Raw genomic sequence first — 13,292 nt, 5'->3', positions numbered from 1 at the left:
GCCAAGCCAAGTCTGATCTTAGATATAATTCAATTGAATTTGGATTAGTGACTTGCGTGGTCCAATACATATTCTTTGCTCAAAGGAAGATTCAGAGGGGATGATACACCAGATGGCTGTGCTGCCATTCAGAGGGACATCAACAGGATAGAGAAGTGGGACTGCAGCAATGTCATAAAGTCTGACAATGGGAAGTGCAAAGTCCTACACCTAGAGAACAGCCCCAGGCACCAATAATGCTGGGGCTGACTGTCTGGGAAGCAGCTTGACAGAAAGGACCTCGGTGTCCTGGTGGACTCCAAGTTGAACATGAGCTAATAACATGATCTTCCAGCACAGAAGGCTAGCACCTTCTGGTCTGCATGAGGAACAGCATTGCCAGCAGGCCAAAGGAGGGGATTTTCCTCTCTACTCAGCATTGGTGAGGCCCTTCCTGGAATGCTGCGGCCAGCACTGGGCTTCCCAGTACAAGAGGGTCATGGACATGCAAAGGACCATAAAGCTCATTAAGAGAATGGAACATCTCTTATCCTAGGAGAGCCTGAGAAAGCTGGAACTGTTCAGCCTGGAGAAGAGAACTTAGGGGTGCATTTGTGTGTCGTATTGCCACCCATATTTTTGTGTTCAATATCTGATGTGGGGGGAGTAAAGAAGATGAAGCTAGACTTTTCTCAAGTGTTCTCTCTAGTGTTGCCCAGGGACAAGAGGCAATAGACATAGACTGAAACACAAGAAAGACCACTTTAGCAGAGGAAAAAACCTTTTCATTGTGAAGGTGATCAAATACTGGAACAGGTTGCCATGAGAGGTCGTGGAGATATTCAAAACTTGACTGGATAAGGCTCTGAGCAACCTGCTCTAGCTGACCATGCTTTGAGTAAGGGAGATGGTCTAAATGATCTTTGACTGTTCATTTTAAGGTCCACCACTCTGGGATTCTGTGTAATTATCTACAGATAACTGAACCGTATGAACATTGGAGAAAACTAGCTGCCATATTTTGCATTCCTCAGCAAAACTAAGGTCAATGGAGTGATCTTTTGAGAATAAAATATAGGTGTTAAAAGCCTTTCAAACTCTCGAAATTGTAGGTTTGTCAAATCCTCTGCAAGAGAAGTGGCAGAAATCACATGCCTTGAAATTTCTACTAGTTGAGACAATCCTTTCAGAATAATTGTAGAGAACAAGATATTTTGGCATAGGAGTGGACTGCACAAGTCTCTGCCTGTTCAGGCAAATTTCTGTGATTCAGATATTTCGACACAAAGGGACACATGTTATTAAAGCAGTACTTTATTTGTGTTATGTAGATGTACTTGCACATGACAGGGACTCAAAATGTACTAGCAAAAAAAAAAAAAAGTCATAGTCAAGGGGAGTAACTGGGTAACTGTTACCCAGAACAGTTTGAGCTAGATGTCTTATACTCTAGACTGTGTGAAGGATTTATCTGTGTAATGCAAATGGGACATAGAAAAGCAAAATGTGTGAGGCCAGGTTTGCTAGTCTAGCTGTGTCCTTCCTAGTACCTGGAAAGGTTATCCATTGCTTACAGCTTTTGCCTATCTGTGGGACCTGAAATTGGAGGTTTTGTTGGTTTTGTTGTTGTTCATACCTTCAAATATGACTAAAACATTTAGAGAAAGCTGGGCAGCAATGCCTTCCCAGCATAGTGTGCGAATTCACACAACTATTGCAGGGGAAAAGGGAAAAGGTCTCTGATTTAGGTAGCAAAGTATTTCTGCTTACCTGATACACATAAAGGATTACTTTTTACTGCATGGTCCCTCATTAATTTTTATTTGTTGCTAGTCAACTCCTCAACTCAATTCACTCTAATTAATTAAAGTGATAGGATACAATACCCCAATAGACCTATTAATACAAATGAGTGCAATCAACCTTGCTGCACACCTGTTCTCAGTAATCTGCACAAATACTAGTGAATTATTATTGCCTCTCAGAAATAACATCCACAATGACATCTTGTTATTCTTTGTTGCTGGCTGATAGAGGCTCATGTTATCACATTGCACAGGATGCTTTGGAAAATACAATCACTGTGACTGTGAACTATGACTGAGCTTCATACATCTTGAACAGACAGCTCTAATTTGCTTGCAACCCCACCAGATCTGTCTGAATTTATGGCTTGAAGTGTTATAATACAAAAGTATCTCAGAAATATCAAAAGAGATTCACGTTTCCAATTTGGGACCATAAAGTACAAGAAAATCTCCCATTTTGCCCCTTTCTCACCCTCAATGTTGGTTTAAAGATCTTTGTCTTATTCAAGAGTTTTGTTCCAGAGCTTAAACTTTGGTTCTCTAAAATGACTGCTCAAGCCCAGAGCCCTGGCATTTTGCATTTGCTGGAAAAGATAAAACTGAAATCCTGAATAGTAGTTTCTTCTTCAGGCAATGATCTCATGAAAGCTACTCCTAAATGTATGTTGACAAGACAGTCCACCAAACACTTTCACCCAATTTGCCCAACCTTACAAACAGTATATCTTGGCATACAAAAGTAATCCAGAATTGCAGGATTTTTGGTAGCTATTCTTACAGTTTTCTGTCTGCTGCCACTTTCAATTTATACTCTGCTGTCTTCTTGATATGATATTTGAAATGTCATGGCAGTCAGGTGAAGCCCTGGGTGACTGGAAAAAGGGTAACAGTGTACCCGTCTTTAAAAAAGGCAGAATGGTGGACCCCGGGAAGTACTGACCTGTCAGCCTCACCTCTGTGCTGGGAAGATCATGGAACAAATCCTCCTAGAAGTTATGCTAAGGTACACGAAGGACAGGGAGCTGATTTGGGACAGCCAGCACAGCTTCACCAAGGGCAAGTCCTCCCTGACCAACCCAGTGGCCTTCTATGATGGAGTGACTTCATCAGTGGACAAGGGAAAGGCTGCAGATGCTATTTATCTGGATTTCTGTAAAGCCTTTGACGTGGTCCCCCACAACATCCTTTTCTCTAAATTGGACAGAGATGGATTCAATGGGTGGACTGTTAGGTTGATAAGGAATTGGTTGGATGGTTGCATCCAGAGGGTAGTGGTCAATGGCTCAGAGTCCCAGTGGAGATCAGTGACAAGTGGTGTCCCTCAGGGGTCTGTATTTGGACCAGTGTTATTTAATATCTCCCAAATCTTCGTTTGCGAAGCCTAGCCGTGATTCAATATCTCCATTAATGACACAGATGAAGGGACTGAGTGCACCGTCAGTAGGTTTAGGTTAGATAATAGCAAGAAACTCTTTGCTGTGAGGGTGGTGAGGCACTGGAATAGGTTGCCCAGAGTAGTTGTGGATGTGCCATCTCTGGAAGTGTTCAAAGGCCAAGTTGCATGGGGCTCTGAGCAATGTGGTCTAGTGAAAGGTGTCCCTGCCCATGGCAGGGGGGGTTGAAACTGGACGTTCTTTAAGGTCGCTTCCAACTCAAATAATTTTATGATACTATGATTCTTCTGTACCACCTCCTACAAAGGAGAACATAGCATCTCTAAGTGGTACACTTTCCTACCTTTTCCATAGAAAATTTTAAACGGTATTAGATGCAAGCAGCAATTCCTTGTTCATTTCCATAAAATCTGCTGTCCAGAAATCAAGACCTCATTGCTCTTACACACTTACATAACACCTGCTAAAGACATAGTATGCTCTCAGATATCCATGAATCACCAGTGACGTCTGGAGAATATTAAGAAGAGACTAATATACCTCTGAAAAACAAAAAGGATGTTTTATATACATTTAGGTAAAATATCTTTGGAACAGGTTGCTGAAAATGGTTAAGAAACTGATGCAGTTCACTAGCCAGAGGGATCTTTCCTGCTTCTCAGTAGGGATAGCAATGACTGGCTAGGATTATTGTAGCACTGTATGGATCAGTTAGGTACAGAATTGCTCTTATATTAGAAAAATAGCCTTTGAGAGTTTAATGTTGTATGCATTAAAATTTAGTGTTCTTAAAAATGAAAAGCAGGGTTGAGAGATACATCCCAAGTCCATGTAGATTTGTTATGAAAGGAAAAAGAGGGAAGGGCATATAGTCACATGGGGAAAGGGATTGAAAATTTTAACATGAGGTGGTATGGCCTTTAGCTGTGAGAAGAAGTTGAAGTGTAGTCTTAATTGCTTACTGCATGCAGTCTGACATTTTGGCCAATATGATGGGGAGAATGGCAACAAGTATGCAACTGTCACTGTAGAGGATTAGCTCCTGGCAAAGTGTGAAAAAATAAAGTAAAAGGAAGCTGTGAAATTCAGTTGGTGCAGCATACTACTCTTTTACTGGTAACCTCCTTTTTATGAGGAACAAAAGGAAGTTCTCTGATAGGAAATGCAGCATTTTTCTTGAGGGCAGGTGGCAGGAGTGCCGAGAACAAGCCCCGTTCTTAGAAATAGAAAGGTGTGGTTTTCCACAAAAAAGAAAAGCTTCTTTGTTTTATTGCTGTGAGTACCACTGCTGACATGAAACCAAACAATTCAGGAAAGGCAAGCACCTTCTTAGAAAGCGCATAAAGATTGCTAAGAGAGTTCAGTAGTAAAGTCAGTGGGATTTTTTTCCTGATATGTTGAAACGTTGATATCTCTGAAATAATGAAAAAGAGAAAAAAAAGAAAAAGTTGTAACATATAATTTAAGGCTTGATCTTACAGCTTTTACTTGTGCAAGTAGTTTCACTGTTTTCCAAAGGCTTATTCCATGTGGTTAAGCATTATTTTTCCCTAAGCTTAGGTTGCAGTAATAATTTTCAAACATAAAGGTATTTGGGGACAGATCTTTCTCTTGCTGAGGTCATGAGCAACACTTCTCACTTATTTCAAGTGTCCTTTAATCCTTTCAAGGCATTTTTAATTAAAATGAATTATTTACTATGTGTACAGCACTTTGTAAATACACATAGCTACGTAAGTGCGCTGTTGTTATTATTGTTCAGTTCATTATTATTATCTTTTAGGTTTACCATAAAACTAACTGTGACTTAGCTGCTGTTAAGCTCCTTAGTTCTCAAGGAAAATTAACATTAAAAAATGCTTTGACTTCTTTTTTTTTTAAACCATGGCAAATTACTACTACTGCTGATTACAGCAGTGATAATATTGTACGAGCACTAGGTGAACCAATTTAGAGACTGATCGTAGCTACACTTCTTTAATAAACTACTCTTACAAATTGCTGTGCTTAACTTGATCGTGATGGTCCTATTTGGAAGCATGAATACATGAAAATGATTTGTCATTGCTCCATTATTTTTATAGTCACCAACATTGATGCACATTATGCATGCAAACAGATGAACCCTTAGAAAATCATAACTATACCTGACTTGTACTGATGTCAGTGGTCACAAGAGGTACCGGGTAGTGGCAAGTCAAAAGTGGAAGGTACTTGCATTATGCCTGTGTATACGTGTTACAAGAATGGGACACTTAATCTAATGATGTCATAAGGAATTTGTTTCAGTATGAGCGAAAGATGCTAGCTGCATTTGCAAATCCATGCATTTGAAGTTTCTAAATATATCTTGCTTAAAGTTAGGTGTGTGCATGCTCCAGTGTTTTGGAAGATATTTTCAGGCAGGTTTAGGAAAATGATCTGATTTTTTTGGGAAGAGGTACAACTTTAACTTTTTTCATGTGAAATTAGAACCTTGCTAACAGACAGTCTCCTAAAACAGACACTCTGCTAAGTTTCTCATTGAATAGCTATAGTAATAAATATAAAAGTATACCACTAAACATGTCAATAAAGTTACATGTTTTTCAGAGTGCATATATGCCTTAGCCACATATATTATCAATGTTTTGATGTAAAAATTAAATTTTACTGCAGGCAAATATTGTGAATTAATAGAAATGGGACTGGGTGAATTTTGGATACCTCTAAGGTAAATGCTGCATAGCATTATTTAGGCTACAAAAATACTTGTCCCGCACTTAGTTGTCGGTTGGTTTAGTTGTAACAGAAGGACCAGAAGAATACTTTAGCTCTTGGAGTTTTTAAAAGAAATATATAGAAACATATAGTATATAGTCTATCTCTTTTATTTCCTAAATTAATAATGTTAATCCTACCTGTACACAGTGAAGATGAGGGCCCTTATTCACTCGCAAAGAGACTTCATAGAGAAAATCACATAAAACCTTGATAAGATTCTTGATACTTTGAGTGAAAGGGAATAATAGGTTACTGTCTAGATAACTTGAGGTATAATGAAACTTTACAGATGAATTACATTAATTTGTGTGTCTGCTGTATTATTCTGATGACTTCTGTTAGTAATATATGACATATGCATCTTTCCTCTGAAGACGTAAAAAGCATTTAAAAGCTCACTTAAGTTTTGTTAAAACTTGTATTTGATACAACTCTTTAGGTAGAAATAGATATATAGGAGAAACTGTGGCAGAGGTTTTCAGTGGCTTATTTAAATGCACTCAATGAGTTGCTTGATGACTGGGGACAGGTTTTTGATTCTTATCTGCCATTCCATCTAAATCACGTATTTCCACCACCACCACCGGATTCTTCTGATGTAAAGGGAATTACATTTAACTTTCTGAATCACTACATTTCCTTTCACATGCCTGTTCAAATATAGTTAGGAGGAAATGAAAACTAATTTTCCTGTGTATATGCTCATAGCATTTATTGAAATGGTCTCTCATGCTGAACCTCAGAACAAGCAGCTTTCATCATCTATAAAAACTTTACCTTTCCCAAGAGAAGGCTAGCTGCTTGGGAGTTTTCTTTTTCAGGTTAGAAAGGTGGCATAACAGACCCTACAACAAGTATTTAGGCAACTATAAAGAACAAAATGCACTTGGAGCAGCAAAGGACATGGGGGGGGGAATAAAAAGCAAAAGTCCTGGTCCCTGTACCTGTGTTAAATTTATCTTTAAGACAAAGATTTGATTTTTTTTTTTTTAAATGAATTGTTCCATTTTATAAACTTGCCTTTTAGGGTACTCTAACATTAAATCATCAAGATCTTCTTTACTTGACCTACTGTCATTGACCAACTTGTTGTGGCATCATCAAGTGAATAAAGACCTGAGAATCAAAACTTTTTTTCTGTTTATTTCTGGATGTAATGATTCTTTGCTGTGATAAAAAGGGTAGACAGATTTACTGAAATAAAAGAATTACAGGACCCTGAAATTCAAGTCCTGGCTTGTGACTGCAAATTGCTGAATTTCTCAGAGACTCTGTCCTTTTCTCCACTTCTTTCTTTCAAATTTGCTATTTAAATTGAAGTCCTTCAAGGAAGGGATTTTCTATAATATATACTAATACAACGTTTAGCATAGTTGATTATTTAACCTGAACATCATATTTATAAGTAAAATGAACAAACACTAAAGAAATGAGCATGAATCATGACCCTAATGTGGGGACTGTGGTAGGAGATGGATAGAAGCAGGGATGGGATTGTCCAAGTGTCACGAAATTCTAACCACAGAAAATGAAGAGTGAAAGAACACACTTTTGCAAGGCTCCTAGGCCTAAATAACTTCTAAATAAAACAGGGTAATGGGATTAAAATGAATTTAAAAAAAACTCAAAACTAAACAACTAAAGAAACCAAAGCAGTAATGGAAAAGTTAAATTTCACCAGAATCAAAGCAGAAGTTTCAATAAAGTTACTCTCTGAATGAGTCTGAAGTCAGTGTTAGCAGAAGACAGAAAGCATTCTTATTTATAGTACACAGTTCTTGAGTACTTTCTACTGCTCACATTATTGAGTTAGTATCCTCTCTAGCATCCCTATTATCTGTGGAAATACAACTCATAATGTGAGGAGTGCTCTTTTTCATGTGAGGAATGAAACACTATTGAAAAGAGTGAGATTTTTTTTGGAGAGGTAACTGACTTGAAATATTTTCCTCAATATCTTTTGTTGCCAGAGTGCTGTAAAATACCCTCATGGGGAAAAAAAAAAGAAAAAGCACATCAATTTATACATATGTAACATCCCTCTATAGGAAGCAAAAAAACACTTCTTGCATTATCATTTAGATTGTTTTAGGGTGATAGAATTAACTTTTCCTAATGTTGCAAAGAAAATGTCCTGTATGAACAGTATTTCAAACTGAAGACAATATAATAAGAAAAAACCCCAAACCCCAAAACAAAAGCCCAGCATGAGCAGATGTTCTGAGTAGTTTAGGAAAAGCTAGTGCCCTGGGGCTAAGGCAGACTTTGAGCAATATTGTGCACATGTCCCACGTACATTTAACAGTTTTTAATAAAGAACCTGTGAAACTGAAGGAGTTAATTGAAGAAATGCCATTCAGAAATGGCCTGAAAGTAAATGTATAAAACAAATTTACAAAGAGTTTTGGACATTTACAATACGGTTTCATTCAAAGATTTGTAATTCTGTCATGAATATTGAAACTACTGAAATGAAAAAAGAAGCTTTGGCTTTCAGTCTTTGATATAAGAAGTTCCTTGTCCTCACTTAGGGAAATAAATTGCCCATTAACTCCTTACTACCTCATCCAAGAAGATCGTTCCCAAGGATGAAGACCTGCAAACTCATGGATATCCCAGGAAGCTGCAAACTTATAGGATATTTTGGCTGCAAATTCATGATTTATAAAAGACATACAAATGAAGATTAATAAAGTACTGACAAAACTATGAGAGGAAAGGTTAGTTTCGAAATTTGAATTCTACTCAAGAAAACTTCAAAATAGTCTGACTTGACACTGAGCATGAATGGTATTCAGATGAGTTTTCACTGAGAATAAAACCCTGATGAAACTACTTGTAGCTGTTAGCTGGGACGGTCATTCCACTACATTTTGCTTGCCAAGATGAAAGAAGGTTGAACTAAACAGGGTGTGTAAGGACACTAAGATGGCCTTTTGTAATGTATGAAACGTATAACAGGATTAAAGGTTCTGATTTATAGATTAAGAAATGTAGGAAAGTCGTTGTTGATTCTGACTTCAGGTTGGCAATGGCATATAGGGAATACAGTATAGACCAGGTCAATCTCAGATTAAGACAGCTTGTTTATATATTTTTAAAACACAATTTTTGTTACATTTTTGTACTATTTTGCACATTAAGTTGAAAAAGAAAACGAGGAGTTCAGTACCACTTTAGTATCAAATGTGAGCAGGATGATGATAAAATAGTAGATTTCTAATGGCTTCTATTTCAGTATCCACCACTTCCTAGACTTTGATTAATGCTTAGAGCATATAGTTACTAATCTCATGCATCCAAGAGGCTACTCTTGAGAAGAAACCTTCACTCAGAAAGGCAAACTGCTGCATTACTTACTGTAAGATGTTTAATTTCTTTGTGTTCAAGTGCTCCAGATTGAAAGAGAATTGAATATTTGGGACAAAGCACAGCAATATATATATTAGACCTACAAGGAGGTACTGTGGCTACCTTTTTTACTTCTAGCTGGATATCTTTTGATAAAGACTGGAAAACTCAGTTCTTAATCCACGGAAGATCTGAACTATGCCATTGTCTTGGTTTGGGAAGATATGGTCAGAGAATAGGACTCAAGTTCAAGGAAACAGGATTCTTAGTAATTTCTGGTTTTGGCTTAACTACAAATACAGTAATAAGAACTTTTATTATGGCATTTCAGCATTTCTGCCTCCACTCCTACACAAAAATTATCTACAGGAGGTGAAACTTCAAAATATATGAGGATGAACAGAGGGAGATTGAAAGTTTGGGTCACGTATAGCTTTCATCAGCAACTGAAATTCATGTACAAATATGCAGCAAGAATGACAAGGGCACACAACTCATTTAATTCAGTGGTAACACAGTGTATAAGAAGCTCTCCAGAGGGATACAATGAAGCAAAAGGTCAGTGATTTCCTGGGAAAACGGAAATGGCCCTTTCTCAGCTGGAAAAGCTGGGACTGGAGGGCTTTTCTAGAACTTTGAGCCAAATTACTTAGAAACCACTACAGAGATAATAATAAAATTTTACACCCCTTGCACCTCCCCTTCCCCCTGCCCCCAATCTGTCTAGTGTTTTAGATGGGTAGGAATACCTTAACATCATAACTTATTGACAGCTATGCATATAGCTGACTATATAGTTCTAGTCATGTGAGAGGAAGACTTTAAATTCTGGTCCTAGCTTCTCTTGGGAGTTTGGGAGGTAATTTACAGAGTTTATGGGTAGATTAAGTTGTTCTCTTCTCATATTCAATACATAAAAGTCTTTTTTCCTTTTCTTGTGCAATATTCAGAGTATTTGGGCTGACTAATTTTAATTCTGACAAGGTCTTCTGATTGTCCTTATTTATAGATCCTGTTTTTCTTAAAACAAACTGCCTTATCTTTTAGGGTGGATAGGGTGTTTTGGTTTGTTCCAATATTGTCTGACTCAACCAGGTGTGTTTTAGCATCGGGTTTGTTTACTGTAGCTTATTGAAACAGGGAGATTATTTTTGTTTTGCATAGAAATTTGGGGATCATTAACAAAGGGATGTGGGGATTTTTTCTAGTCTCAAATTTGTCACTATTATACAACCACACCCATGAGTCAATTTTTTCATTTTGCTGTCATACAATGAATGCAGGCTCTTAGGAGGTGCCAGACTGACAGCTTTGAAGCCAACAGAACAGGTTTTGCAGAGACATCAGCAGTCCCAGTTCTCCTTGTGCACGTTGATCTTTCTGAACCACTGTGGCTTGATTACAAGACAACCTCAGTTATAGACAACTGGTATATCTAAGTATAACTTGCCAAATCTTAGGATATTTAGTTCTTTCCCTATCCAGAAGTGACCCAATTATATGGCCTTTTTCTTCCTTAGTTCAAATGAATACTGTCCCAATTTGGCATCTACTGGATGAAATGTCCTCTAATTGTAGTGCTGCCTTATGGACTGAGTGGGCAATGAGGCTGACTACCTTTTTCTGCTCCAGGAACTTCACTCCAAATTGCCATGAGGAGCTGTTCCTGTGGGCAATTTGCATTCTCCTTACCTGTGCTCAGCCCCACTGCAGATAAACTTAAGGAATCAGGTCTTCTGGGCTATTAAATCAGCACCTCTCACAGCTGCCAGTTTCTCAGAATAATCAGCTCTCAATTACACAGCATAATGGCAAGGTAGAACAATCCAAATAAAACAAAACCAAAGCTGATACAAAAGTCAAATAAATTAGGCAGTAAGGATAGATTTAGTGTGTTCACCTTTGAAAGGCTGGTAAGCAGATTCTGTAGAGAACAGAGGCAGCTTTAAGTAGGCAGAGTGGAGCTGGTTACCTGTGGGATGAAAGTTGCTCCATTCAGATGTGGTGCTGTGGCCGAGAATGACAGAGGAAGGTAAGGCCTGGTGAATACATACCATGGGTAATCTGTTCAGGTAACACCGCAACTTGCCTGAATAATTTTATTTTTAATTGAACATATTATTTCTTTAAGAACACATGCTGCTGATCCCAATCAAAAAGTGCAAATAGACAGTCATTCAATGATCCACAGCATTTTAAGTGAAGGAATTGTTGCTGAGAGAAGGGGGTGATTTTTCTCTTTCAGCAAAGAGAAAAAATGCAGTTTTATGAGAGGTACAAATTCTTGTTTGGCTGTAATAAAAAACTTTTGCCCAGGGCCAGGGAGGCAAAGCTAAGCAAAACTTTTCTCCTCCCCATCTCTAGCCATATCACTCTGCAGCTGCACAATTCTCCAGGGATAAGCTCATGGACACACTAACTAGCTCTGAAACAAAAAGCTTCATTCTTTGTTTTTGGCAGTGAAAGCAGTGAGAAGCGGCAAGGCAGGCACACAGGTTGTGCTGAATCCCTCGGGATGATCTCTCCCATGAACCTCCTGGGGGTAGGACCAGAGCATTAGCCTTGCTTTCCTGTCACTGTGAGGTACCCTTTTGCAGCTGTGCTGCAAAGAGTAACTGCATTCAAAATAGTCTTGCTTAGTCTGAGAAAATAAGGCTGAGTAAACAAAATATCAATCAATCTACTTATTTTGTACTCTGGGGTCTTGCACTTAGGTACCTAGATACAGTTTGATGGAGTGCCACAGCAACTTACACAGGTAGTTCAGCCACAGGTAAGTAAAGACCTACACAACCAAGTGCAGGTTGTAAAATACACTATCTGACATGCAAAAAGCTGGTATGGATCTACTATAAAATGATGGCCTGAGCAGTTGTAACTCCACCTCACATTTCCTATGTCCAGGGGCAGTTATCAAGACAGTTACAGTAAACAAACTTACTAGTTCCTCATGTCCTGGTCTTCATGCTACTGTGGTTGGAACTGGAAAGAAACATGAAGCTATGCATGGATTCAGTTTTGATGGCACTGAATTTTATAAACATTACGGAATATGAACATCTATACCGATACTGTTGACTTCAGCCACATACAAGGTTTATTAACAGTGAATGCTTTAATGTTGTTGGCTTTGCTCATTCCACCTTGACAAATTATGGATGATATGTTTAATTTCCCATTACTGAACCTGACTGCTCCTTAGATTATGAGAAGACTTTTATTTTCTTTTGCTGATGAAGAACTGAGGTACATTGTAGGGCTGTGCCCAAATTATATAGGAAGTTATGGCAGAGCAGGTAACTGAAATGAGCTTTAGCTGAAACCTATCTCAGTACTTTCATGTATAACTTCGACTATGCCTAGTTCTTCCTCGTGTATCAAATTCATCAAGTTTCCCTTCAAGAAAGTAAAAGTCTCAAGGCATGAAATATCTAGCCTTTCTTCCTTTCTTCATGACCATCTGCAGGGAAATAGCAACAGATGTTGGCTTCAAATGTGAGATTATGCTCTAGATACCCAACTTTCACAAAAGATGCAATTAGTGATTTCCCTTGTATTTTTAATATCTGAGATAAGTAAACACAGGGATCAATTGTTTCAGTCAAGAAGGAGAAAAACAGTATCAACAAGAAGAAGGGTTAAGCTTTCCTTCTCTGTTGAGGGCTGCCGGACTCTACTGTCAAGTTGACCAGTAGTGCCTTGTGCTCTGCAGGGACAGACTGCTTCTGAAAACAGCAATGGCAAAACCTATCTTTTTACATTTATTTAGAAAAATATTTATGTCTTTATAGTTGGATTAGGGAGTTATCACCCATCTCTTGACTGAAGCTCCCAAACACAGTCTGTTGTAGTTCCGTTTAACTCAATACACACAGTCTGCCTTATAGGCAAGAAAGGTGACGTGGTAAATATGAACTACCATCTCACACCAGTGCTCCATGGGCTTCCTGCCCAGCTTCCAGCACTTCAAAGCTCCATAGCTGTCTGGTCTCCAGCT

The sequence above is a fragment of the Pseudopipra pipra genome, chromosome 6 (assembly GCF_036250125.1).
Source record: "Pseudopipra pipra isolate bDixPip1 chromosome 6, bDixPip1.hap1, whole genome shotgun sequence".
Classification (NCBI taxonomy): domain Eukaryota; kingdom Metazoa; phylum Chordata; class Aves; order Passeriformes; family Pipridae; genus Pseudopipra; species Pseudopipra pipra.
Note: the sequence above shows the minus strand (reverse complement) of the source record.